This window comes from Scyliorhinus canicula, chromosome 27 (assembly GCF_902713615.1).
Source record: "Scyliorhinus canicula chromosome 27, sScyCan1.1, whole genome shotgun sequence".
Classification (NCBI taxonomy): Eukaryota; Metazoa; Chordata; class Chondrichthyes; order Carcharhiniformes; family Scyliorhinidae; genus Scyliorhinus; species Scyliorhinus canicula.
The window spans coordinates 9,412,946-9,439,143 of record NC_052172.1 but is presented as its reverse complement, the minus strand read 5'-3'; the positions used below and the strand labels follow the sequence as shown (position 1 = coordinate 9,439,143).

The 26,198-nt window shown below is 49.9% G+C and overlaps 1 protein-coding gene across 1 annotated transcript in view; it reads left to right on the top strand.

Moving 5' to 3' along the window:
* The first annotated feature begins 12,989 nt into the window (after nucleotides 1-12,989).
* Nucleotides 12,990-26,198, top strand: part of LOC119958011 (gremlin-1-like) — a 123,198-nt gene continuing 109,989 nt past the window's right edge. Inside the window, exon 1 of the mRNA XM_038786270.1 lies at nucleotides 12,990-13,140. The gene's annotated coding sequence lies outside the window, so the exon portion shown is untranslated. The remainder of the gene's footprint in view (nucleotides 13,141-26,198) is intronic.

Genomic DNA, 26,198 nt, shown 5'->3' with positions numbered 1-26,198 from the left:
ATGGAGCGAAGCAGCTCAGGAGAAATTGTCTTTACCTCGTGGGGAAGATATTCAAACCCTGGCACGGAGACAATCTTTGATTTCTTAAAAGCATTTTCTCTAAAGTGTTCCCTATCAGGACCCAAATTTGAAGAAGGTGATGTTGGAACCTCCTTTGGGGAACCAGCCGGTCAGTTCAAGTGGCCGGCAGAGATTTGGGGTTGGATTCTCAGCACCACCACACCGAAATCGCAACCAGCGCCGGGGTGGAAAATCCATTTCCACGCACGGAATCAGGACAGGCTCCGGTTCCCCGATTCTGCAGACCCTGAACACGCCGCATCGCCAATGTGGTCCTGCGGACTCAGTCCGCGGCCGCCCTGGTTAGGGGCGAGCCAATCGGAGGGCGGGGGGGGGGGGGGGGGGGGGGGCTGGGGCTGTTTAGCACAGTGCTAAATCGCTGGCTTTGAAAGCAGACCAAGCAGACCAGCAGCACGGTTCAATATCCCGTAACAGCCTCCCTGAACAGGCGCCGGAATGTGGCGACTAGGGGCTTTTCACAGTAACTTCATTTGAAGCCTACTCGTGACATTAAGCGATTTTCATTTTCATTATACACGGCCGGGCAATGTTTGGACGAGCGGCCGATCGGGAGGTCTATTTGTAGGGTCCAGCTCCGCTGTCCGGGTCCGCCCATGGAGCCGCTGGAGACCACCGCCACGCGCATGCACTGCGTCCGATCCGGGCAGTGCGGAGGCCTGTATCTGCATCAAAAGCTGCCAGATCTACGCCGGGTCCCTTGCTCGCGCCTAGTTCTTCTGGCGTGAAAGGCCGCAACCTTGACCCCGGCATGGGGGACATAGTCCCAAAAACAGAGAATCCGGCCCTTGGACTCTCTGAATGCAAAATCGCGGGTTAGGAAAAACCTGGGAGGTTTATACCACGCTGCCTGCAGAGAGCTCTGCAAGCTTTAAACAGGCGAGAAGTGATCGGCTAAGTGGCTGTGAATTAGTGCCAGAAACATTCCGTCAGAGATCTAGGAATTCTCGCAAAAAAAATCCCACTCAAATCTGTCTTGAATTTGAAAGAATTAAACAGCTCGCTTTTGACCGGTGGACGCAGGCATTCAAAGCCAACCGCACAGACAAGCGATTAAGGGGAAACGGTCCGATTGCAACAGTTCAAAAACTTTTCAGAGTTTCAAAAGCCTGAGAGGCAGCCATGGTCCCAGGTCCGCCTCAGCGGGAGGCATTGGCAAAGCGGTATCGTCACTGAACTAGTAATCCAGAGGCCCAGGGTAACGTCCTGGAGGACCGGCGCTCGAATCCCACCACGGCAGCACAATGATTAGCACGGCTTCCTCGCAGCGCCAGCGGGTTCGATTCCGGGATCGGGTCACTGTCTGTGCGGCGTCTGCACGTCCTCCCCGTGTCTGCGTAGAGAACTCCGGGTGCTCCGGTTTCCTCCCACAGACCAAAGATGTGTAGGTTAGGTGGATTGGCCGTGATAAATTGCCCCTTCGTGTCCGGGGATATGCGGGTTAGGTGGTTTCACGGGGTTAGGAGTGGGCCTAGATGGATGGGGTGCTCTTTCAGAGGGTCGGTGCCGACCCGATGGTGGAATGGCCTCCTCCTGCTCCGTAGGGATTTTAAAGATCCACAATCCTTCTCACACAGGTAACTCCAGCAAGCTGGAACGAGGTAGGATGGAGGGGGGGGGGGGGGGGGGGGGGGGGGGGGGGGTTGGAGCAAATCGAGGCTCCAGAGAATGGAGCAGTGGAGAAGGAAATGCGAATCATTTAATCTTTACAAGAAAAAAGTTGAGGAAACAGCAGAACAGTTCAAGTGGCCAGCAGAGATTTGTGGCCCGATTTAACCGGAAAACATCTCGATCCAGTTTTGGGCGCTGAAGCTGACCAGCAGAAGAGGCTGGCCAGCAGGTTGGGACGCCATTTTGTCTGGGTGCCCCGGTTTTCTCCCCCCCTCCTTTTCAGCAACCCCCTCCTCCCCCCCCCCCCCCCCCCCCCCCGGAGTTTCCAATCCCCCCTTTCCTCCCTCCAACCTCAGGGAGGCAGCTGGGAACAACTCCTCATCCCCCTCCACCTGGTAAGGCCCTTGTAGGCCTGATCCCGGGCAGCGTCAACCTGGCCCCCTTGGCAGTACCAGGGTGCTTAGGGTGGTGATGCATTATCAATTACGATGAGACGAGAGTAGAGAGTCCATGGTGGGGTGTTCGCTGGCGGGGTCCACGATGTGCCGGGGGCGGGCGGGCGGGGGCATACGCTTGCAATTGAGCATGAGGCGACTGTGAGCAAGATCGCTAGTTTCATGGTTGCCGCGAGGTCGAGGGTAGCCCCCCTCTAAGAGGCGCTGGCGGATGTAGGCCGGCCCTATGCCCGTAACGAACGCGTCTCTAGGTAGCAGGTCAGAATGTTCAGCGGCCGAAATGGCCTGGCAATCGCAGTCCCTCGCCAGGACGTGCAGGGCACGCCAGAAATCTCCCACAGACTCACCCGGGATTTGATGCCGCGTGGACAGGAGGTGCCTGGCGTAGATTTTGTTGTTCTGCTGAGTGTAGTTCTCCTTCAGCATTGCCATGCGTCAGCGTAGGTCGGTGAGTCCCGGTTGAGGGGAAAGACATCGGAGCTCAGCCGCGTGTAGAGGATCTGGAGCTTCTGTGCCTCCGGGATTGGGTTTGGCGCAGATCCGAAGTATACTTCAAAGCAGGCCAGCCAATGTGCGAAGGCCGACTTGGCGTTGTCTGCTTGAGGGTGCAGCTGCAGGCGATCAGGCTTGATGCGGAGATCCATCGCTGTACAATCTCTGCGTAATAAATTGATGCACTATCAATTACGACGAGACGAGAGTAGAGAGTAATTGAGGCTTTAATACACAGAGATGTGGAGCTCTGCCGAAATGGCTGCAGCTCGGAGAGCCCACACATTTATACTCCGCCTACTGGGCGGAGCCAGCAGGCAGGGATCTACCCCCGCACCTGTAGTACAAGGGCCTTATCGTAATACCCTCGTATGCAGTATATACAATACAACAGCGGTGACTATCACAGGTGGAAGTGCCAAAGTGCCCAGGTTCCAGAGGGTTTGCCATGTTGCTACTCTACCCTGGCCCCAACCACCCGGGGGGGGGATCTCTAATGACCTCAGGGGGTGCCATTACAGCTGGTCAACCTTTGAGGAACCGGTACTAAACATAGCCCTGGCGAGGTTCTCCCAGGTTCAGACGTTAGGTCCTGGGTGCCGGCAGAATCCCCAAAAACACAGCGAGGGGCCAGATCCAGATTGTGACTTCCCAAGAGACTGCGTTAAATCTCGCGAGACAGTTTGAGTGTCGCAAATCGCACGAGAGGCCTCTCACGGCGATTTAACGGTCTTGTCCCGACCCCACGGCGGGCGCAATGATGGATCCTCAGGTTAAATCACCACCGGTCAGCTCTCTCCCTCAAAGGGGAAAGAAGGCTGTGGTCACCTGGGACTAAGTCAACTTAACTTACCCTTAACTACAAACCAACAATCCCTGGCAGGAGTTTCCCCTTAAAGAGGGAATGGCTCCATTTGTACCCAGGCCCAGGGAAATCTCTGGAATCTCCTCCAGCCCCACAAACTCCCTTGAACAAGCCCCAGATGGGAAATGGCGGCACGCTTTGCATTGCAATGCTCTGGCGGAGCACCTTGGGGTGTTTTACTGCGTCCAAGAGCCAGACAAACGCAAACTGTTGTTGTTGCTGCTTGAGTTTTAACTGCTTCCCTCATGCTGTGTTTGTTTGGCGGCTACAGGCCTGGCTTCGCCAACTCACAGTCAGTGCTTCACTTTTCATTCACGGTTTTGTGCCAGATTGTAGCTTTGCTAACAATACAAACCCTCCTTTAATCCAAACGCAGCCAGCTGAGCCCTGTGCGACACCCAAACTGCTGTGTACACACCATCCATCACAATTACAATGCCAGCCCCCCCCCCCCCCCCCCCCCCCCCTCTATAAAACAATAGCAGCTTCTATTAGGCTGGAGATTAGGAGAGTGCGAGGCGGCTTCAGAGAAACATAGAACATAGAACATAGAACATAGAACAGTACAGCACAGAACAGGCCCTTCGGCCCTCGATGTTGTGCCGAGCAATGATCACCCCACTCAAACTCACGTATCCACCCTATACCCGTAACCCACCCCCCCTTAACCTTACTTTTTAGGACACTACGGGCAATTTAGCACGGCCAATCCACCTAACCCGCACATCTTTGGACTGTGGGAGGAAACCGGAGCACCCGGAGGAAACCCACGCACACACGGGGAGGACGTGCAGACTCCACACAGACAGTGACCCAGCCGGGAATCGAACCTGGGACCCTGGAGCTGTGAAGCATTTATGCTAACCACCATGCTACCGTGCTGCCCCACGGTCTTAAACCTTTAAGACCCTGAGAGGGCTCGACAGGTTGGATGTGGAGAAAGGTGTTGGGTCTGGTGGGAGAAACTGGAACTTGGGGGGGCGGGGGGGTCACTGTTTAAAAATAAGGGGTCGCCCATTTGGGACGGAGGTGAAGAAAAAGTCATGTCCCTCAGAGGGGGCAGCGAGTTTCTGGATCTTTCCTCATCCAAAGGCGACGGCAGCAGATTCGGAATATTTTTAAGGCAGAGCTCGGTAGATTCGTGATGAGCAAAAGGGAGGGGGGGGGGGGGGGGAGAAGGTTATTGGGGGCGGGCGGGAATGTGGGATGGGGATTACAATCTGATCAGCCGCCATCTTATTGAATGGCGGAGCTGGCTCGGGGGGGGCGGGGCCGAGTGGCCTCCTCCCTGGTCCGAGATCCTACACCTGGCTCAGAATCACGCCGATTCGGGGCATTGAGAAGTAAATGCTTGCATTTGCGCGGCGCCCTGTGCGACCTTGGGCCTTCCCAAAGTGCTTTGCAGTCAACGAAGCTCTTTTGGAACGGGTCCGCAGCTGGGCCAGGAGGACACAGGGCCGTGGATCGGTGCAGAGCAAGATCCCACAAACAACAACGGGATTTACCACCTGATAATGGGGCGGGATTCTCCGATCCCAAGTCGCGTGTTTCTCGGCGGTGCTCCATTCGCTGGTGACGGGATTCTCTACCCCCCCCCCCCCCCTGTCAGCGGGATTTCCCGTTGCAGCCATCCCACACCCCTGGGAAATCCGGGGGGGGGGGGAGCTTGGGGGGGGGGGGGGTGTGGGGGGGGGGGGGGGTGGGGGGGGGGGGGGGTGGGGGGGGGGGAGATCTGGGGGGGGGGGGAATTGTTCGTGGCCAGCGGGAACAAACAATCCCAACCACCAAAGAATTCCATCCAATGTGTGTTTTTTTGAGAGATCTGGTGGAGTGTGAAATACCCGTCAGGACTCCGGGGAGAGGCGGCACGGCGGCGCAGTGGTTAGCATTGCTGCCTCACGGCCCTGAGGACCCGGGTTCGATCCCGGCCCTGGGTCACTGTCCCTGTGGAGTTCGCACATTCTCCCCCGTGTCTGCGTGGGTCTCACCCCCACAACCCAAAAAAAAAGAATTGAGAGAGACAAAGATAGCATTTTCTAGCCCTTCCTGCCAGCTGGATCTTCCGGCCCCGGTGATGGTGAGCCCCCTCACCGGGAGGGGGGGGGGGGGGGGGGAGGAGGCGGGGAATGATCCCACCCATAATTCTCTGAGGCATGCAGGGCAGGAGGAAGCTTAGGGAAATGGGAACGGTTGAGGCCAGAGAAGGACACAAACAAAGAGAATGACAAGGATGATAGAACATGAGAGGAAAGAGGCTCCATCGCTCTCCGTGGCTCCCTTTATCCCTTTTACTCCCACGTTCCAATTCTGCCCCGTTAACGGGGACTGCATGTCCCTCATTTTGAGGTCAGTGACTGCCGGGTCATGTTCCTCATCCCAGTGCCCTCCCCACAACCCAAAGATGTGCAAGGTAGGTGGATTGGCTGCGCTAAATTGCCCCTTAATTGGAAAAAAAAATAATTGGGTACTCTAAATTTATTTTTAAAAAATTAATAAAAAAGGTCTGCGGTGGGAACTCCGTTGCTCTTCATGCCGATAGTATCCCGGAACCGTTTATATCCCCCGGGCTCTCAGACACTCTCGAGGGGGGGGGGGGGGGGTGGGGGGGGGGGGGTGGGTGGGGGGGGGTGGGGGGGTGGGGGGGGTTGTTGGGTTACGGGTATAGGGTGGATCAGTGGGTTTGAGTAGGGTGATCATTGCTCGGCACAACATCGAGGGCCGAAGGGCCTGTTATGTGCTGTACTGTTCTATGTTCTAAATTCTATTGCAGTGTGAGTTCTGAGTGGTCTGCCTGTCGTTCCCTGTGGTTGGCACAGGATGAATTGGAATTCCACTGCAGACTGGAGCCAGGTTTAAAAGGATCCTTCGCCCCTGCTGACCTCTCCCCATGCCAACAGCAGACAGTCTCTCCGGGTATTCAAATAATTTCCGGGCAGACGTTGGCAATCTGGGCAAGGCAGCAGATTGGGACTCGCAGCCACAATATAACTCGGGTCCTGCACCGTGCATTCAACTTTGCATCAAGTTCCCAACTATTAAATTCTTACAAAAAGGTGGAATGTTGCGGATGCTGGGACGTTCCCTTTGAAATTCTCCCATGGAACTAGCCATATAAATACTGCAGCTACAAGAGCAGGTCAGGGGAATTCTGCAAATAATAACTCACCTACTGACTCCCCAAAGCCTGTCCACCATCTGCAAGTCACAGGTCAGGAGTGCGATGGAATACTCTCCACTTGCCTGGATGAGCGCAGCTCCAACAACACTCAAGCAACTCAACACCATCCAGGGCAAAGCAGCCCTGCTGGATTGGCACCCCATCCACCACCGACGCAAGGTGGCAGCCGCGTGTACCATCTGCACGATGCACTGTAGCAGCTCACCGAGGCTCCTTCGACAGCACCTTTCAAACTCATGACCACTACCATTGGGAAGGACAAGGGGTAGCAGACACACGGGAACCCCACCACCTGGAACTTCTCATCCAAGCCACTGACCATCCTGACTTGGAAATATATCGGCCGTTCCTTCACTGTCACTGGGTCAAACTCCTGGAACACCCTCTCTCTCTAACAGCACAGTGGGTATACCTACACCACAATTACTGCAGTGGTTCAAGAAGGCAGCTCGCCCCCACCTTCTCAAGGGGCAATTAGAGATGGGCAATAAATACTTATGATCAAATAGAAAAACTAATATATCCTTAAGTGGCTCAGTGTCAAGTGTTAAATTTTGAGCGATAACACACCTGCGAAGCATTTTGCGAGGCTTTCCTATATTGAAGGTGCTACATAACTGCAGTAAAATGTTGTTGACAGAACTACTTACTTCAGCTACCAATAACAATCTGCCTTTATATAGGCCCTTTTCCATCCGAAAGCCTATTAATAATAATAATAATAACAATAATCTTTATTATTGTCACAAGCAGGCTTACATGAACACTGCCATGAAGTTACTGTGAAAAGCCCCTAGTCGCCACACTCCGGCACCTGTTCGGGTACACGGAACGAGAATTCAGAATGTCCAATTCACCTCACAACACGTGCTTTGGGACTTGTGGGAGGAAACCGGAGCACCCGGAGGAAACCCACGCACACACGGGGAGAGCGTGCAGACTCCGCACAGACAGTGGCCCAAGCCGGGAATCGAACCCGGAACCCTGGAGCTGTGAAGCAACAGTGCTAAACACTGTGCTACCGTGCCGCGCACTTTGGCAAATGTTTTTTGGACACTATATCATACGGGATGTGGGGATAGGTGCACTGAAATTAGACCAAGAGGTAGGTTTCAAAAGGAGCACCTCGGTGAAAGGCAGAGAGGGGGGAGAGGTTTAGGAGGAATGCGCAGAGTCTAGGGTCCATCACCAATGGTGGGGAAAAAGACGTCAGGGTTGCCCAAGAGGTCAGAATTTAGAGGGGCATTGTGGCACGGTGGCCCAGTGGTTAGCACTGCTGCCTATGGCGCTGTGGACTCGGGTTTGAATCCCGGGCCCCGGTTCACTGTCCGTGTAGAGTTTGCACATTCTCCCCGTGTCTGCGTGGGTCTCACCCCCACAACCCAAAGATGTGCCGGTCAGGTGGATTGGCCACGCTAAACTGCCCCTCAGTTGGAAAAAGTATTGGGTACTCTAAATGTATATTTAAAAAAAAAAGAATTGAGAGAGACAAAGATAGAATTTTCTAGCCCTTCCTGCCAGCCGGATCTTCCGGCCCCGGTGATGGTGAGCCCCCTCACTGGGAGGGGGGGGGGGGGGGAGGCGGGGAATGATCCCACCCATAATTCTCTGAGGCATGCAGGGCAGGAGGAAGCTTACGGAAATGGGAACGGTTGAGGCCAGAGAAGGACCCAAACAAAGAGAATGACAAGGATGATAGAACATGAGAGGAAGAGGCTCCATCGCTCTCCGTGGCTCCCTTTATCCCTTTTACTCCCACGTTCCAATTCTGCCCCGTTAACGGGGACTGCATGTCCCTCATTTTGAGGTCAGTGACTGCCGGGTCATGTTCCTCATCCCAGTGCCCTCCCCATTCCCCGGAAACTACAACACTCTTCCCTTGGAAATACCTATCGTTTTCTTTTTAAACCCGTCGATTGATTCTAAATCCATGTGAGTCAATGCAACTCCATTTGATGTGGAGGCACTTTGTATCTGCGACTGGCTTAGCCTTAACCTTAATGCTGCTTGAAGTCCGAGACGTTCCTCCATCTTGAGTGATCGCTGTACAATCCAGTTTTGGGTTACCAACTCCAGTCGGACATATTCCTGGAGGTGTCGTCACATGACCTCCCACTCCATTTGACCTTTCGTGGTCAGACAGTTGATTGGTTCCCCCCGCAACACCCCCCCCCCCCCCTTTGTGAGCAAATGCTTATATGTAATAAATGAAACTATTCGAATAAAATCAATAAATTCACACTATTTTTTTTTCAAATTCTGTATTTCTAGGTATGGCTCACAGCAGTGCCAGGAGATTAAGCGTTAATTAGAACATAGAACATAGAACAGTACAGCACAGAACAGGCCCTTCGGCCCTCAATGTTGTGCCGAGCCATGATCACCCTACTCAAACCCACGTATCCACCCTATACCCGTAACCCAACAACCCCCCCCCCCTTAACCTTACTTTTTGTACGACACTACGGGCAATTTAGCATAGCCAATCCACCTAACGCGCACATCTTTGGACTGTGGGAGGAAACCGGAGCACCCGGAGGAAACCCACGCACACAGGGGGAGGACGTGCAGACTCCACACAGACAGTGACCCAGCCGGGAATCGAACCTGGGACCCTGGAGCTGTGAAGCATTTATGCTAACCACCATGCGACCCTGCTGCCCCAAATTCTCGGAGATGCTGAAGCAGTCCTGTCTGGCTGACTGTTCAATCATTTTCCTGTGCAAAGAAACCCTGTCACCTCCTCGAAAGTTCATTTCCACGGGAGATATATTTTGTCCCTCGAGTCTTGTTAAGTCTCTTTAACCGTTACAGTTTCACAATTTACCTGGTGTAAAGAATTTACTGCAGTTGGCAGCACGGGGAGGCAATGACGTAGTGGTATTGCTGCAGGGCTAGCAACCCAGCGTAATGTGGGGACGGGGGATCAAGTCCCACCGGGGCTGATGGCGAAATTTGAATTCAATTCAGAAGAAAAGTTGGGAATAAAACGACTCGTCTGATGGCGACCGTGGGTGATTGTTGGGAAAGCCCAGTTGGCAATCCGGGCCGGATTTCTCCGGCCGTCGCGATTCAGTTTTCCTGCTGTCAGCTCAGTCCCGCCAGCAAGCCGCTCAGCCCAAGGGCATTGAGGGTGAGAGTATGTGAGCGGGAGCGAGCTTTCAGCCTCTCTGAAGGGCTGGGCTCAGAGTGAGCGAATCGTTACCCCACCCTATGCGCGGGATCTCGGATTCTGTGGATCTCATCCTCTCCTTTTGCGAAACAAAATATTGCAGTGGAAGCCGTTCAGAGAATGTTCACTCGCCCCCTTCCTGGGATGAAGGGCTTATCTCTTGAGGAAAGGTTGAACTGTGGTTGGGCCTGTTACCCATTGGAGTTCAGAAGAACAAGAGGTGATCTCACTGAAACATATAAGGTCCTGAGGGGACTCGATAGGGTGGATATTGGGAGGATGTTACAACTTGTAAGGGAGACTAGTTTAAGGGCACACAGTTTAAGAATGAGGACTCCCTTTTAAGGCAGAGGTGAGGAAAATTTGGGCGGGATTCTCCGAGGTGTAATCCCCCCTTTCGTCGGCAGCGCACTCACGCCCACGGGTTTCCTGACGGCATGGGGGGGGGTGGCCACCTTGGGAAACCCCATTGGCCGGCTGCCAGGACGGAGGAGCTCGCTGCTGGCGGGGCCGGAGAAGCCTGCACTTCTTTTCTCTCAATGGGTCATTAGTCTGTGGAACTCTCTCTCTCTCCTTGCGAACAAAGGAGGCTCGATCATTGGATTTATTCGCGGTGGAGTTAAACAGATTTTTCTTAGTCAAAGGAGCCAAGGGTTCTGGGGGTTTGGGAAGGCAGACCGGACGGTGGAGCTGACACCCCCACCAGCTCAGCCATGACCTTATTGAATGGCAGAGCAGACTCGATGGGCCGAATGGTACTGGGCACGATGTGTCCTGGGCAATATTGATTCCCTCTTTCTGCTTCACCAAAGCAGACCAGCTGGTCATTATCAAGTTGCTGTGGGAGCTTGCTGTGCACAATTTGGCGACCACATTTCCTACATTTCCACCCCAAGCACACTTCAAATATATTCCACTGGCTGCAAAGCACTTTGAGACACCCGGTGGTTGTGGAAGGTGCTATATAAATGCAAGTTTCTATTTTGTGACGGAGACAATGGATAGGTTGCCTGACTGGGCCAATGTAACCTGATTCCTTCATACTCTGTGCTTCTCCACTTAAAGTGTCAGAGAGTTACACCATTAAAAAGTTTTAATTATCATATAATTAGGAAGTTAAAATATATGATTAACTTGAAAATTCGAATTAAATGATTGGAAAGTTTAAATTATGAAATAATTTGAAATATTAAATTATGATATAATTTTAAAATTTCGTTTTTAATTAATTGAAAAGTTTAAATTAATATATTATGAGTAAGTTTAAATTATTATATTATTATAAAGTTTAAATTATGATATAATTTGGAAAAAATGATTATCATATAGAATAGAATCTTTACCGTGCAGAAGGAGGCCATTCGGCCCTTCGAGTCTGCACCAACCCTTGGAAACAGCACTCTATCTAGGTCCAAGCCCCGACTCTATTCTGCTGCTTCACAGCGCCAGGGTCCCGGGTTCGGTTTGGTCACTGTCTGTGCGGAGTCTGCACGTTCCCCCCATGTCTGCATGGGTTTCCTCCGGGTGCTCCGGTTTCCTCCCACAAGCCCCGAAAGACATGCTTGTCAGGTGAATTGGACATTCTGAATCCTTCCTCTGTGTACCCGAACAGGCGCCGGAATGTGGCGACTGGGGGCTTTTCACAATAACTTCTTTTCAGTGTTAATGTAAGCCTACTTGTGACAATAATGAAGATTATTATTATTATTATAAATTATTATTCACGTAACCCAACCTAACCTTTTGGCCACTAAGGGGCAATTTAGCATGGCCAAGCCATCTAACCTGCACATCTTTGGACTGTGGAAGGAAATCGGAGCAGCCAGAGGAAACCCACGCAGACACGGGGGAGAAAGTGCAAACTCCACACAGACAGTGACCCGAGATCGGAATTGAATCCGGATCCCCGGCGCTGTGAGGCAGCAGTGCTAACCATTGTGCCACAGTGCTGCCCATTATATTGTTAAATTATCCCTTACATTATTCGTAAGTTATTATATAATTTGAAAAGTTAAATTATTATATTATTAGAAAGTTTAAATTATGATACAATTAGGAAGGTTAAATTATTAATTAATTTGAAAGTTTAAATTATGATAGAATTAGTTAAAATTATGATATTGTTCGGAAGGTTAAATTATTTTAAAAATTAGAAAGTTTCAATTATGATAGAATTAGGAAGGTTAAATTAAGATATTATCAGAAAGTTTAAATTATGATAGAATTAAGAAGGTTAAATTATGATAGGATTAGGAAGGTTAAATGATTAAATAATTAGAAAGTTTAAATTATGATAGAATTAGGAAGGTTAAATTATTATATTATAAGAAAGTTTAAATTATGATAGAATTAAGAAGGTTAAATTATTAAATAATTAGTAAGTTTAAATTATGATAGAATTAGGAAGGTTAAATTATTATATTATCAGAAAGTTTAAATTATGATAGAATTAAGAAGGTTAAATTATGATAGAAATAGGAAAGTTAAATTATTATATTATAAGAAAGTTTAAATTATGATAGAATTAGGAAGGTTAAATTATTAAATAATTAGTAAGTTTAAATTATGATAGAATTAGGAAGGTTAAATTATCATATTATCAGAAAGTTTAAATTATGATAGAATTAAGAAGGTTAAATTATTAAATAATCAGAAAGTTTAAATTATGATATAATTTGAAAATGTAAATTATGAAACAATTAAAAAGTTTACATTTGAAATTTACAGAGCTGTAAAATGTATCTTACAGTTTTATGCATTTAAGGAAGAAGGAGGTTGGTGCACAGCACAGACCAGTGGGGCCGAATGGCCCACACTGGATCAGTCAGCATGACGATTCTGACCACGGCAGAACGAAGGGGGAAATCTGGAAAAATTACTGAGAGTCGCGCGTTTGAGAGCCACAGCAGTCTTGGACTTCCTTGAAAGTGAATGGAAGCTGGATCCAAACTCAGTGGGCGTTTTGTGGATGTTTCAGTGCTGTGTGTGTTGTTGGGGGGGGGGGGGGGGGGGACTGTGTTAAACCCGCGGAGTGGAGACTTACAGGTGATGTGCTGGGAGGTCGTGGAAGCACTCACCCTCTCTCACTGGAAGTGGGTGGTGAAATCAGACACTGGGAAAAGGGGAGGGAAGGGTGACTGGCTGTCTTGAAGGATTGTTGCTGTGTCGAGTACCAGCTCTTGCACACACACACACACACTCATATACACACACACGGTGCAGGATCGACACATCTGACCCAGTGACAACTCGTTACAAGCACATCTTCAACTGACCTGACCAGCAACAGGTGAGAGGACACATTTCTTACTGTAAGCTATTGTAACTTTGAAAAGTGATCTTTCCCTACCCCCTTCCCCTCCTATTATTAACAATTATTTTGTCTCAAATTGGATAATAATGTAAAGACTGCTGCACAATAGCTTGCCTTTTAAAAAAAAATCAATAACCGAACTTTAGCGTTTCCAATCATAACTTCATCATTTATTTCCCCATCAGCAGAAGACTTTTGTAAACATTACAACATCTGCCAAATTTGTTTTTGAGTTGCATGCCAGTCTTGTACTTTGAATCATGCATTTTCCGAATGAGCTGTTTTTAAATGCTGGGATCTTCAAAGGGATTTGTTTCCAAGCTTTGTGATTTAAAAAAAAACCACACAATCGCATCTTTGACTTCATTTACCTTAGCTGTTCTTGGCACAGGTACCTGCCCCAAGTTTTTGTTAACTCCTATTTAAAGATGATTTATGTGGAGAGGAAATTTATCTAAAATTCTTTCACCTTCTTCCCCCTTTCAGTCTGTGGGCAGAGATTATTTATGATACTTTATACCTTTAATGGGATTAAAGGTGGGGGATATTTAATCAGCAGTTGTGGTTAACACTCTCTCTCTCACTCTCTCCTCTTTCGCTGATTGCTTCTCAGTTTATTTATTTATCTCGTTGTCCCTTTCTATTTCTCTCCTGCCTTGGGATTTCTCTCTCTCTCTCTCTCTTTGACTTGCTCTATTGTTTATCTGTCCATCTTTTTCCTGACCTCTATTTTGACATCTGACATTTTGCCCCTTGCCCTGTTACCTCTCTCTCTCTCTCTCTCTCGCGCTCGTCTTCTACTTTCTCACTTTTTTCCAACTCCTGGTTGTCTGGGGAGCAGCAGTTGTGTGTGCTGTGTTCTCTGGCTATTCTTGGTACGAGAGTCTGGGGGGGCACAATACAGCTCCCATGTACCACAATGCCACAATCCAGATAAAAGACCGTGGGCGGGATTCTCTGTGGTGGTTGCCGAATTCGGGCAACGCGGTTGACGCCGGGCGGAGAATCGATTCCGACGCCAAATTCATGGCCGGCGCCGATTTGACGTCAAATCGCTATTCTCCGCCGCCTCGACAGCGGCGTCAATGAGTTCCACTCCGTATATACAGTAAACGGCGTTGGCATCTCATTAGCAGGCCTGACCCGGTATTCCCCGCGGCCTCCACGATTCTCCAAGGGGTTGAATTCCCAAAGGCGCAGTTCACATGCGCTTTGAGAAATCATGAAACAGGCGCCAAGGCTGTTGAGGGGGAGAGAGAGGGGGTACGGCAAGTGTCCAACATCGCCATAGTTTGCTGACAGCCATGTCACTGGCCAGGGGGTTTCTGCCAAGGCGAGGAGGGAGTAGCTGGGGGGGGGGGGGGGGGGGGGGGGTGGTGGCCAGGAGGTGGGCTGTGGAGACGGGGTGGATGGGCACGGAACACTATTGCCGCGATCTGCAAGGCAGCCACGTAGCTGCGCACACCGCTAATAGCCCACTGTGAACTCAGGGCCACGGGCCGTATGGGCCCCCCCCCCCCCCCCCCCCCCCCCCCCAGGGCACTCCTCCAGCTGCCCTCCAAGGCGAGTAGATGGAGTTAAGATGTTAAGATACAGGTCAGCCATGAGTGGTAGAACAGGCGAGAGGGGATGAATGGCCTCCTCCTGTTCCTCTGAGAGTTGCTGTGACCGTATTGTGTCTACTGTAACTGGGACAATGGGAACGGCACTGAGGAATTCCCAAAATCAGTACAGCTAGTGTCCCGTTAGGAGGGCTTCAATAATCCAACTGAGGTAGCACAGTGGCTAGCACTGCTGCCACACAGCGCCAGGGACCCAGGCTCAATTCCGGCCTTTGGGGACTGTCTGTGCGGAGTGCCTGCGTGGGTTTCCTCCGGGTGCTCCGGTTTCCTCCCACAGCCCAAAGATGTGCAGGTTGGGTGAATTGGACTTGCTGAATTGCCCCATAGTGCCCAAAGGTTGGGTGGGATTACGGGGATTGGGCCAGGGTAGGGCGATCGTTCGGAGGATCGGTGCTAACTCGATGGGCCGAATGGTGTCCTTCTGCACTGCAGGAATTCTATGATTCTATAAGAAGCTCGAATCAGTTTTTTCAATAATGACACTCCGAAAGGTTCGATGTTTATGCCCCATTGGCCTGGACTCTCCCATCACAGGAAATAGTTTGTGAATGTTTGAGTGGCATTTACTGACCACTGCTGTCGGCGGCTCCCTTGATTTCAGAAGAGCAGCGATGGAGATGGTTGACGAGAGCTTGTTTGTTGTGAGTGGGAAAGCGAGGAGCTGACTTTTCTGTATGTCACATTGTGACAGGTGGAGACAGTATTAAACTGTCCCGGTTTGGGGGGGGGGGGTGGGGGCGGTGACCGGGGGGGGGTGACCGACAAAGATTGATTAAAAGGGAAATGGCCCTACTGTTGTACTGCACAAGCAGAACGCTCCAGGACACTGCTGGGATGGTAGTGCCTTTCTCAGGTTTCTTTGGCTGGGATATTAATGTGATTATCTGCCTGTTGGAAATACAAGAAAGACTGTAATGTGGATATTCTGAAAGGGCAAAATCAAATTTGAAATTTTATAGAATCTCGACAGTGCAGAAGGAGGTCGTTGGGCCCATCGAGTCTGGGCCGCCCCTCCGAAAGAACATGCTAGCCTAGGCCCACTCCCCTGCCCTACCCCCGTAGCCACGAGCATCGATCGTGGCCAATCCACATAACCTTGCACATCCTTGGGGTGGGGTGGCACGGTGGCGCAGTGGTTAGCACTGATGCCTCACGCCGCTGAGGACCCGAGTTCGATCCCGGCCCCGGGTCACTATCTGCACGTGTGAGCCTCAACTCAAAGATGTATCGGATAGGTGGGTTGGCCACACTAAATTGCCTCTTAATTGGGAAAAAAAAATCATTGGGATTGGATTGGATTGGATTGGATTTGTTTATTGTCACGTGTACCGAGGTACAGTGAAAAGTATTTTTCTGCAAGCAGCTCAACAGATCATTCAGTACATGGGAAGAAAAGGGAATTGAACAGAATTCAAGAAAATACATGAGAATACATAATAGGGCAACACAATATATACAATGTAACTACATAAGCATTGGCATCGGATGAAGCATACAGGGTGTAGTGTTAATGAGGACAGTCCATAAAAGGGTCATTTAGGAGTCTGGTGACAGTGGGGAAGAAGCTGTTTTTGAGTCTGTTCGTCCGTGTTCTCAGACTTCTGAATCTCCTGCGCGATGGAAGAAGTTGGAAAAGTGAGTAAGCCGGGTGGGAGGGATCCTTGATTATGCTGCCCGCTTTCCCCCGGCAGCGGGAGGTGTAGATGGAATCAATGGATGGGAGGCAGGTTCGTGTGATGGACTGGGCGGTATTCACGACTCTCTGAAGTGCTCTACATTAAAAGAAATCCTGGGGGGAGAACGCGCAAACCTCACTCAGGCAGTCGTCCCAGGTCGGAATCGAACCCGGGTCCCTGCCGCTGTGGGGCAGCAGTGCTAACCACCGTGCCACCATGCCGCCCCTGAAGGAGAATGCCTCCTTTAAGCAGATAACACGTACCCATTGCCACTAATGACGCCGAAGGAGGAATGAAACCCAGATATTGTGCTCTGTGTTTCACAAGCGATCGTTGTATGAATGCTGACCAGAGGCAGCGAAGCATTCAATATTAACCCCAGTACGTGGGACAGATGACACCTGACTGGGAATCGTGGGTAGGTCGATCATAGTCCAGAACATTTGTGTCGTCAAGCGGTTTCCCAAACGTGAATCAAAAAAACTCCAGGAATCTGATACAAGGATAAAAATGCTGGGAATGCAGAAGCAGGTTTTTTAATATCGGAGAAGCGGGAATTTATTCTGTGTGCGTGTGTGGAGCCTTCATCAGATCAACATGTTTTAGGTGTTGACAGTATAGCTGCTTTTCCCAGCATGTTTTCCCTGCAGTCATTGCTGGTTAGGTAAATTAATCAGATTGATTATCTATCATTTATTGGGTTTACCGTGTTCCTTCTTCACACCCACAGAGTTAACCCAGGCTGCGCTGAGTCGGGCTAAACCAATTACTTTCTGGAATGGAGAATTTGAAGATAATTATTAAAGTGACGGTTGGACGATGCTGTGCAATTTAAATTATGCCATTAGTCTGTCCTCACTCTGCATTGACGGTGCTAAACTTTTAACAAGATAAACATTATCAAGATCATTCTGAGAGTACCGTGGGCTGCGGGTTGAGCAGCATTTTTTGTTACGATCTCTGTTGTTCTCTTTCCAAGAGCAATAATGGTCAATAAAAAATGATGTTCCTTTTTCTTTAATTCTTTCATGGAATGTCGGCATTTGTTGCCTGACCCTAATTGCCCTTGACACAGAGGCCTTGTGGCGCAGTGCTCAGATAGCAGCCCGGCCTCTGAGCCAGAAGCTGCGGGTTCCAGTCCCGTCCCTGGACTTGACAGCCAAGGAAGGTGTGTTGGTAACGCGGCCAAGCAGGTTTGAGTGCATCAACCTGCAAATCCTTCCAAACGCGCCAACGGCTGGCGGTAAGAGCGGGAGAGACTGTAAGGTGGCGAGTGGTCTGTTCCAGGGAAAACGAGCGAATGAAACAGTTGGAAGTCTGCCTTGGGAGCCACTAGGTTTGGGAAGTGAAACGACAGCAATTGCCCTTGAACTGAGTGACTCGCTCGGTCATTTCAGAGGGCGGCTAAGAGTCAACCCCATTGCTGTGTGGTCTGGAGTCACATGTAGGCCAGACCGGGTAAGGACGGCAGATTTCCTTCCCCAAAAGGGACATTAGTGTTTTTTTATAGCAACAGCTAGCTTTATATTTGAATTTTAATTCCATCAGCTGCCAAAGGAATTAGGAGCAGAAATCAGCAATCGAGCCCTTCGAGCCTGCTCCGCCATTCAATCAGATCATGGCTGATCTCTTCCTGGCCTCAAATCCACCTCCCTGCCTGTTCCCCATATCCCTTTAACCCATTCTTCATCAGAAATACAGTGATCTCCTTCGTGAAACTATTTAATGTTTCGCACTCCACCGCACTATGGGGCAGCGAATTCCACAAATTCACCACCCTCTGCGAGAAGCAGTTCCTCCTCGTCTCAGTTCTAAATCTACCGTCTCTCAGCCTATATCTGTGACCTCTCATTCTAGATTGCCGCACAAGGGGGAACATTTGGTTTACATTTACTGTCTCAATCCCTTTTAGTATTTCATACACCTCGATCAGATCTCCTCTCATCCTTCTAAACTCCAGGGAGTATGAGCCCAAACTTTTAATCATGGTGGGATTTGAACCCATGTCCTCAGAGTATGAGCCTGGGTCTCTGGACTCCTACTCCAGCGACATTACCGCTGCGCCACCTTCTCTCCCCCAGTCTACCAAGGGGAAGGAGGCGCACATTCTCAAAGTTAACTCCGCTATTTCCTTTTACAGTTTGCAGCTCCCTCCCGTCTCCACCTTCCATCATTTCTTCCATCCCAATTCAACCTCCTCAGTCAAGAAGAGAGGCAAGATGTGACTTGTCCCTTTTACTCTGTGACTAGTCCCCCGGCTATGCACAAAAGCATGTATGGGGAACAGGAGTACATCATTTGGTCCCTAGAGCCTATTCCGCCGCCATTCAGTGAGAGAGGACAAAGAACAAAGAACATTACTGCGCAGGAACGGTCTCTTCGGCCCACCAAGCCTGCGCCGATCCAGATCATGGCTGATTTGCGACGTTCCTTTATTTGTCTTTGCTCCCTATCCCTTAATGCCTCTGCTTAATAATAGTCAATCAATCTCAAACTTAAAATGAACAATTGATCTGGTATCAGCTATGTTTTTAGAATGGTGTCCCACACCTCGACAAGCTTCGGTGTGTCGAAATGGTTCCTGACTTCATTCCTGAAAAAACTTGCCTCAGTGTTCCTGCTACTCCTTGACTTCCCAAACATTGGAAATTCTTTCTCTCCCTCTGCTCAGCCAGCTCCCCGTGATATCTTAAAACTTCCGCCCAATCACCCCTTGATCTTCAAAATTCCGAGAAATGCAACCTTAGCTTGTGAACTCCCTCCTCCAAACTTTGCTCAGACACAAGCAGCAGAATTCCCTTTTGATGGCTGCCCCACATTGCCGGGGAAACCCGCGGTGGGAAGCCAAAGAATCCCGCCGCCGGCGAACGGCCGAAGAATTCCAGCCAGGAATGCCCGGCAAGAGTAGGCCATTCAGCCCCTCAAGCTGCTCTGCCATTCAATAAGAATCGTGGCTGGTCCAATTGTGGTCTTAACTCCAGTTTCCTGTCTAGCCTCCTTAGCCCTTGACTCCGTTGTTAATCAAGAACCTGTCCAGTTCAGCCTGGAAAAAACCCAGTGACTCAGCCTCCGATGCTCTATGGGATAGAGAATTCCAAACAGTAAAGATCCTCTGAGATTCCACCTCAACTCCGTCTTAAATAGGAGACCCCCCAGTTTGAAACTGTGCCCCCGAGTTCTAAATACCGCCCCCTCCCCTCCCGCTATCCTCTCAGCATCCACTTTGTCAAACTTCAGTATTTCAGTAAGATCACGTCGCTTTCATCTAAACTCCAATGGGTATAGGCCTGACCTGTTCAATATTCCCTCAGATGACAACCCCTTCATCCCAGCAATCAGCCTAGTAAATCTTCCCTGAACTTCCTCCGATGCAGCTATATCCTTCCCTAATTCTAGCATTCCTATTTTCCCCTTACTCTGTGGGATGCGGGTGTTATTGGCAAGGCCCGCAGTTTCTTGTCCATCCCTAATTGACCCTTGAACTGAGTGGCTTGGCGCGTCATCCCAGGGGGCAATTATGAGTCCATCACATTTGCTCTGGATTTCCCGCACAAACATTTGCAACAATTGATGATAGTTTCATAACTTCATAATTCCAGATTTTGTTCTTCGAATTTAAATTCCGCCGACTGCCGCGGTGGGATTTGAACCTTTGTTCGGGTTAGGTGGATTGGCCATGCTAAATTGCCCGTAGTGTCCTAAAAAAAAAGTAAGGTTAAGGGGGGGGTTGTTGGGTTACGGGTATAGGGTGGATACGTGGGTTTGAGTAGGGTGATCATGGCTCGGCACAACATCGAGGGCCGAAGGGCCTGTTCTATGCTGTACTGTTCTATGTTCTATGTTCTAAAAGCCGATATTTCCTTCCTGGGGTGCAGTGTCGAGAGCAGTGGACACTCCAATGTGGTCTAACCATGGCTTTGTACAGCTGTACCCGAACCTCTAACCCATTGTATTCGAATCCTCTCCATAATCTCTGAATTCCAGGAGCCTTTTTGATTATTTTCTATGCCTGCTCGTAGCATTTTAATGAGACGACTTGTTTTCCTGATTCCGCGAACCCCTTCGTCCCTCCTTCGTTTCCAACCTCACCACTGATGGACAACATAGAGAAGTTGGTGAAGTGGGCAGAGAGGTGGCAGATGAAGTTGAATGCAGGGAAGTGTGAGATGATGCATTTTGGTAGGAAGAACATGAAGAGACAATTTAAAATAAGGGGTAAACTTCTAAAAGAGGTGAAAGGGCAGAGGGTCCCGGGTATATTTGTGCGCAGATCATTGAAGGTCACAGGACAGGTGGAGAGAGCAGTTAATAAAGCAGAGAGTATTCGGGACTTTATTAATAGGGGCAGAGAGTTCAAGAGCGAGGAGGTTCTGCTGAATTTATACAAGACACTAGTTCAGGGGTGGGCAAACTTTTCCGTGCAAGGGCCACATTCAGAAATTCACAATTTTAAAGGGCCGCATAGTACATTAAGTAAAATCATTACCTCACCCGGTTATGATTCTGGGCGCCTCATATAGAACATAGAACAGTACAGCACAAAACAGGCCCTTCGGCCCTCGATGTTGTGCCGAGCAATGATCACCCTACTCAAGTCAACGTATCCACCCTATACCAGTAAGTAACCCAACAGCCCCCCCTCCCCCCATTGACCTTAAAAAAAAACATTTAAAAAAAAAAAATTTTTTTTAAATGACTTGGTGGGCCGCATAAAGACCTTTGGCGGGCCGCATGCGGCCCGCGGGCCGTAGTTTGCCCACCCCTGCACTAGTTAGTCCTCAGCTGGAATATTGAGCACCGTTCTGGGCGCCACACTATAGGAAGGATGTGAACACATTGGAGAGAGAGCAGAAGAGGTTTACAAGAACGGTTCCAGGGATGAGAAACTTCAGCGATGAGGAGAGGTTGGGACTGTTCCCCTCTGAGAGAGGAAGGCCGAGAGGAGATTTGATCGAGATGTTCAAAATCATGAGGGGGGCTGGAGAGAGTAGACGGGGAGAAACTGATCCTGCTCGCAAAAGGATGGAGGACGAGAGGGGCCCAGATTTAAAGTGATTTGAAAAAGACGCAAACGCGATGTGAGAGAAAACTTTTTCACCCAGCGAGTGGTTGGGGTCTGGAACGCGGGGCCTGGCAGTGTGGAGGAGGCAGCTTCAATCGAGGCTTTCAGGAAGGGATTAGGTGATTATTTGGACAGAAACAATGTGTAGGAGGTGCGGGGGAGAAGGCAGGAGGAGGGCACTGAATCACTATGCTCGTTTGGAGAGTGGGTACAGATAGGATGGGCCTCCTTCTGCCCCGTAACAATTCTGTGATTCTGCGAACTTGAGATTAGGAGTTCACAGTGATATTAAATCTACCTACTACCAACCAGTGGGGTGTTAGTGCACAATGCAATGTCCCTCCTTTATGCTCTAGCATTGAAAGATATGGTGAGAGTGGTTGGTATATAATATTAACTTAGTTGAACGTGCGAAAATCCTTCGGACCGGGTGAGATTCCACTTTTCCAGCCCATCCAATACGCGTGTAGAAATGGTTCCAACGTTCATTCCTGAAATGCCCAAGAGAGTGAAATCAGGAAGGGTTTAAAAGCAGCATTTCACTTGATCCCATCAATTTCATTCTTTCTCTCCAGTCTCTGTCTATTTAAGAGATGTGGGTGTCACTGGCGACGTCCAGCATTTATTGACAATCCCTAATCGCCTTTGAGAAGGTGGTGACGAGCCGCCGTCTTGAGCCGCTGCAGTCCATGGGGTGCAGGTACACCCACCGTGCTGTTAGGGAGGGAACTCTGATATGGAGCCCATGTTTTGTGCTGACTTGCACTGATAATAATAATAATCTTTATTGCCACAAGTAGGCTTACATCAACACTGCAATGAAGTTACTGTGAAAATCCCCTCGTCGCCACACTCCGGCGCCTGTTCGGGTACACAGAGGGAGAATTCAGAGTGTCCACATTACCTAACAAGCACGTCTTTCGGGACTTGTGGGAGGAAACCGGAGCACCCGGAGGAAGCCCACGCAGACACGGGGAGAACGGGCAGACTCCGCACAGACAGGCACCCAAACCAGGATTCGAACCCGTGTCCCTGGCTCTGTGAAGCAACAGTGCTAACCACTGTGCTACCATGCCGCCCTTGTGTATTGCTTTTTTCGTTGTCCTCCAAAATATAATCAGTCTGCATTTTTTCAGCTTCTATAAAAGTCAAAAAACTGAGCCTGTTTGAGGTTCATTGTCGAATCAAGGAATAAGCCATCCATTAAATCCCGATGGTGCAGAAGGAGGCCATTCAGCCCATCAAGTCTGCACCGACCTTCCAAAAGCGCACCCTACCTAGTCCCGCTCCCCTGCCCTATCCCCGTAACACCACCTAATCTGCACATCTATGGACTGTGGGAGGAAACCGGAGCACCCGGAGGAAACCCACGCAGACACGGGGAGAACGTGCAGACTCCACACATTCACCTGAGGCCAGAATACAACCTGGGTCTCTGACGCCGTGAGGCAGCGGTGCTAACCACTGTGCCGTCATGATTGACTGTAACTGTGCGAGTCCCTTTCCCTTTGAGATGCAAGAAGCCCCTTTTTCACCAAAGAAAGAATTTATACCTCCCGAAGAATGGAACAACTTTCTGAAATACACAGTTATTTTCAAAGTAAACCTTGCAACCAATTGACACGCAGGAAGCTCCCCGAAACAGCAGATCGCGAGCTGGGTTTGATTCTGGTGATATTTGTCGAGGCATCTGCATGAAAACAGGGAGATCTTGTGGCACAGTGGTTGGCACGCCTACCTGTGGGTCCGAAGCTCTGGGTTCAAGTCCCACTTCAGGACTCGAGGGCCATGGAAGATACGCACAGAAAATGATCGGACAGGTTGATTATCAGCCTGTACCAATATTCCTGATGGCCAGCGGTAAGAGTGGGAGATTTCCTGGCCAGCCATACTGATAAAGGCAACGACAAACCACGGCGGTATTAAGCCGAGGCATAATCATAGACCAATCCAATGGCCGTCCATGGTAAGCATAGAATTTACAGTGCAGAAGGAGGCCATTCGGCCCATCGAGTCTGCACCGGCTCTTGGAACGAGCACCCTACCCAAGGTCAACACCTCCACCCTATCCCCATAACCCAGCAACCCTACCCAACACTAAGGGCAATTTTGGACACTAAGGGCAATTTAGCATGGCCAATCCACCTAACCTGCACATCTTTGGACTGTGGGAGGAAACCGGAGCACCCGGAGGAAACCCACGCACACACGGGGAGGATATGCAGACTCCGCACAGACTGTGACCCAAGCCGGAATCGAACCTGGGACCCTGGAGCTGTGAAGCCATTGTGCTATCCACAATGCTACCTCAGGGCATGGTAACTGGAGAAGGTGTTGATTGAAGCAGCAGTATTCGGAAGCCAGGCACTCTCATCAAATTCTTCTCCTGGATTTATTTAATAAATTTAGCGTACCCAATTCATTTTTTTTTCCAATTAAGGGGCAATTTAGCATGGCCAATCCGCCTAGCCTGCGCATCTTTGGGTTGTGGTTGGGCTAAGGGATGCGCAGACACGGCGGAGAATGTGCAAACTCCACACGGACAGTGACCCAGAGCCGGGATCGAACCTGGGACCTCGGCGCCGTGAGGCAGCTGTGCTAACCACTAGGCCACCGTGCCGCCCTTTCTCCAGGATCTTTAACGGCCAACTGGCCAAACAGATGGTGCCTCAGTTGTAACATTTCACCCTCAGGGCGATGGCGAATCCAACAATGCGCAGCCCTGATCACCACACCGTAGGAAGGATGTGATCGCGCTGGAGAGGGTGGAGAGTAGATGTACCAGGATGTTGGCTGGCGGGTCTGAACTGTGAGGAGAGATTGGATGGGCTGGGACTGTTGGCTTTGGAGCAACAAAGGTTGAGTGGGCACCTGATAGAGATGTACAAGATTATGAGGGGCATAGGTTGACAGGAAGGAACTTTTTCAATTAGTGGAGGGGTCAATAACCAAGGGGTACAGAATAAAGGTCAGAGTTCGAAGGTTAAGAGGGGAATTGAGGAGAGACATTTCCACAGAGAGGGTGGTGGGAGTCTGGAACTCACCGCCTGAAAGGGTGATTGAGTCAGAAACTCTGGTTAACGGTCAAGAAGTATTTAGATATTCACTTGCACTGCTGTAACCTCCAGGGCTATGGGCTGGAAAATGGGATTGGTGTAGGCCGATCTTTGTTGACTGCCTTGGGAACGATGGGCCGAATGGCCTCCTTCACTGCTGTAAACACCTCTGAATCTGTGAATAAATAATGATGCGCTCCCTCGGTATTCCACTAAAGTGTCAATCTCAATTATGAACGGGATTTCCACACTGGCGGGATCTTCCTGTCCCGATGACAGCGCACCCCCCCCCCACCCCCACCCCCACCCCCCCCATCCCACCCCCCACACCCCACCCCCACCCCCCCACCCCCTCCACCCCCCCCACCCACCACCCCCCCACCCCCCCCCCCCCCACCCCCCCACACCCCAACCCCCCCCTGACCTCAATGGTCTCCTGATGACCATGAACCCCATTGTCGATGGTCGTTAAAAACCCATCTGGTTCACTAATATCCTTCAGGGAAGGAAATCTGCCGCCCTTACGCGGTCTGGCCTACGCTTGACTCCAGACCCACAGCGATGTGGTTGAACTGAGCAAGACGCTCAATTCAAGAGCGAGGACAAATAAAAAAACTGTTTGAGGTAAATAAACCTGATGGCGTGAAGCAGTGTGGAGGTCGGAAATATATATTTAAAAATCCAGTTTTAGGCCAATGGATTCGCATTCGTCACATTCAACTGGTGGTTGCCATAGAGACCAGGCCTGAGGATTGGTTCAATTTTTGGTATGTTGGTATGGAGCATTGTGTTCGATGCAAAGTGCCCACAGGGAATAATATTTGTTTGGAAGCTGCATGTTGTCAGGCAGGGGTGGAAATACACAACTTGTCAGTCAGAATTTCATAGAATCATAGAATCACTACAGTGCGGAAGGAGGCCATTTGGCCCATCCAGTCTGCACTGACCCACTGATGGAGCACCCCACCTCGGCCCACTCCTTCGCCCTTGCCCCGTATATTCCTGAATTCTTTCCTCCTTCAAGTAACTCATCCATTTGGAAAACTGCTATTTAATCGCTAACGCAACACGTAACCGAGCACTGTATTCCAGATCCTGAATGCTGTGTTGTGTTATTGCCAGTAACATAAGCTGCCACTTTATGTCGGCTCTGCTGAAAGATGCTCCAGACTCGGAGATAAGTTTAACGTACTTATTGAACGATTAACAATGCTCTTAAATGAGTTCGCCACTCTACTAATCTGCCTCGAGTAACTCAGTCTATTCTGCTAACTATACATGCTTGCTCTTGACCACGTGTGATGTTGCTGTTCATCAACCCTGTCCTACTCCCTAGTGGGCCTTGTCCTTTTTATATGGGTCGTGTAGTGCCCCCTTGTGGTAATGCCACCTCTGGGTGTCCTGATTGCCCATTGGTTGTGTCCTGTTCTAATGAACAATTGGTTGCGTGCCTGCATGTCATGACATCTCTGGTGCTCCCTCTAGTGGTTACTTAGTTGTAGTGTATTTACATTAACCCCTTGTGTATTTACAGTGATGCATGTCACCACACTAACAACTCATTGTGCACGACGTTATGAACATGCGGATTAGGAGCAGGAGGAGGCCACCTTGTTCC